Genomic DNA, 3,050 nt, shown 5'->3' with positions numbered 1-3,050 from the left:
TCCGGGGCTTCTGAGTTTTATCAGTTACACTTAGAATCAGACAAGATAAAGTCAATCCTTGGGAAGATTCCTGGGGAGCCAGATAATTGGGCATACATTCCATTCTTTCCTTCCAAAGGAAGAAACAAGAACCGGGCACTTTTCCTGGCTGCACGGAGCTGTCTGGTTCATTGGAGGACTGTTGTACATGGACAACAAACAACGGAGACGTGCCTATCTTTTTTTTTTAATTGAAACACACACTTGAATATATGAAATTTTATTATTTTTCTACATGACATCTTAATGAATACACCCTGTACAATTTCTCAACTGGCAAATAAGACACAAAGCAAAATGTCCTTGATGCTCATAGAATCAAGAGCAGTCGCCTGTCTTTGGGAGGATTCAGTTTGTTAGGACGGCTGTGATACAGTCCTTTTGGGTACCAATGATGCTTGGCAGTGAAGAACACCCTGCTGAGTTCTTCTATCTATCATGGGTCCTTGCTCAACGTGTTCGCTTTTTTCTTCTAATTTGGTTTTCAGCACTTCATCAAAAGATCCGGTTGAGGGCTAGGTTTGGTGTGTTTGTAGGGGATGTCCACAGAAGGGTGGTGGCACACTCCTGTCCTGCAGTCGCCTGTCAAAGGGGGTTCTACTTTGCAATTGTAGTCATCTGGAAGAAAAGAATATGTAGACTTATAACAAGCACTTGATGAAGTTCCATTTAGGATTGGAAATAGATGCTTCCAGACAGTTCTGTTTGATGTCACCCATTTTGCTGTTGCCACCATGGTCCTTATCAAGTGATTTGAAAAACCGATATTGTGAAGAGAAACTGCCTCTAAAAATCTGTGTCTAGGCACAGGGATTTTTATTCCTCCGGCCCGCCATCTTCCTTCAACCTGCCTACCTTAATACGGCCGGTCTTGCCTATGACTTTGGGGGTTTGGTGTCTTTCCACTAGTTTCAGTTAGCTAAAGCTTTATGGTTGTATATTGTGATAAAGTCAGTGTCTTTGGTCTGCGACTTTTCATCCCACAATCTTGCCATCCCCGCTCTTGGAATTACTAATAATATGATGAAAGCTGTGAGATTCCTGCCTGGAATAGAAGCACACATACATAAAATGCAAGATATAAGCAAGGTGTGGTGACCCGTGCCTGTAACCCCAGCACTTGGAAGATAGGATTGCAAGGGCAGCCTCAGCTACATAGTGAGCTAGAGGTCAGCCTGGGATATATAAGGGCCGCTGCCCTGGTGTGTGTGTGTGTGTGTGTGTGTGTGTGTGAGAGAGAGAGAGAGAGAGAGAGAGAGAGAGAGACAGACAGACAGACAGACAGACAGACAGACAGACAGAGACAGAGAAGGCAGAGACAGAGAGAGACAGAGGCAGAGAAGAGATAGACACATTTGGATAGTGTTAGGTCCATATATAGGTGAATATATTCCTATGCACATACCCTAATTTTAAAACCTTGATAGTGTGTGCTGTGACGAGATAAATCAACAGGTTCAAGCTACACAGACTGCACATTCAGGAAAGGACTGTCCCTTCCCCAGCACTGGGAGATGGCCCCTGGAACACTGACTGTTCTGCCCTGGGCTTTTATCTGCCCAGGACCTTGACCCCATAATACTCATTTGGCCCCAGGAATTATGCTGACACTGAGACCCACAGTGGTCATTTAACAAACAGTTAGCCTGACTGTGTGAACTACAGTTAAAGTCCTGGACTCTGAGGCCCAAGAGAGCCTCTACTTAGTGACACTTTGTACATCGTTGCTGAGAGTACTCTCTCTGGGACCAGCAGTGGTCATCTGGGATGCTTGTGTCTGCTTTCTTCTGGACTTTTTCCCATGTGCCTTTCTCCTTATGATCCTAATCCCTAGCCTTTCATTGTAGTATACTTTAAATCGTTTTTTAAAGATTTATTTATTTATTATTTGTATAGTAAGTGTTCTGCCTGCATGTATGCCTGCAGGCCAATATAGGGCACCAGATCACATTATAGATGGTTGTGGGCCACCATGCCATTGCTGGGATTTGAACTCAGGACCTTTGGAAGAACAGACAGTGCTCTTAACCTCTGAGCCATCTCTCCAGCCCCTCCCCCATTGTGAGCATAGCAACATTTTCTGAACCCCATCAGCAAACTACCTTATCTTGGGGACCATTTGTGCTCCAAACCATTTATTCTGGGTGGTCAGCCTTGCCAGGCCCACTGCAGTACGTGACCCTCATGTCACTTAGCACTTGCAACATATATAGGTTTGATCCCAACAGAGTGTTATTGGCTACGAGTTACAGAAGTCCAAGGAGTCCAAGGTGAATAGGTTCAGACCTCAGTGTCGACCTTTCCAAACCTAAGTGGTAGAACTCTGCGTGTAGCTCGTATGCTGTATTCCTAGCCTTCTTGTGTTTTCCAGTTTTCTCACTCAGCACGCCATCCTCCTGTAGACGCCCCCTCCCCTGGCAGGGACACTCCACAGCCCCCAGTGGATGCCCGAGGCAGAGGCCAGTGCCGAAACTCACTGCCGCTCTTCTTGTGGCAGCTAAATGCCTCACAGGCTGCACTCGTTACTTCTGCAGTTGGAAGCAGAACAGCAAAACCGGCACCAGCACGGGCTGCTTTTCACTTCTTCGTGATCTCACAAAGAAATCTGCACTCAGCGTAAGTTTCAGCACTTTCTCCTATTGCGCATGCGACTTATTTTTCTTTACGTACTAGCTCAGAGCCTTCACCTTTCACCTACAGGAAGTTGGTTATCCCCCCCCACCCCCCACCCCCCACCCCCACCCCCACCCCCACCCCCACCCCCTTTCTCTCTTCTTCTTCCTCAGCTTCGGCTTTCAGCCTCTCTCTCCCGACCCTTCTCAATAGACTCGGTGGCCCCGGGCACCGCCATCTTGTTTCTGCCACGTGGTTTCAGAATTATACGCTTTAGTGTCCGCCTTGTTTCTTTAGCTTAACGCAGTGTCGTTGTCGCTGCTGTGGCTTTTCGTGAGCTTCGTCTGTGTTACGTGAGTGGCGTACTCTCACCGCTGAGAAGTGTTGGGCTGCGTGGA

At 47.0% G+C, this 3,050-nt stretch overlaps 1 pseudogene across 1 annotated transcript; it reads right to left on the bottom strand.

Moving 5' to 3' along the window:
• Positions 1-243: 243 nt before the first annotated feature.
• Positions 244-794, bottom strand: LOC311606684 (large ribosomal subunit protein mL42-like; annotated as a pseudogene). Its single transcript has one exon. The product of its transcript is annotated as a large ribosomal subunit protein mL42-like (transcript).
• Between the last annotated feature and the right edge of the window lie 2,256 nt (positions 795-3,050).

This window comes from Acomys minous (assembly GCF_964271855.1).
Source record: "Acomys minous genome assembly, chromosome: 10".
Lineage (NCBI taxonomy): Eukaryota > Metazoa > Chordata > Mammalia > Rodentia > Muridae > Acomys > Acomys minous.
This window is presented reverse-complemented; position numbering and strand designations above follow the sequence as displayed.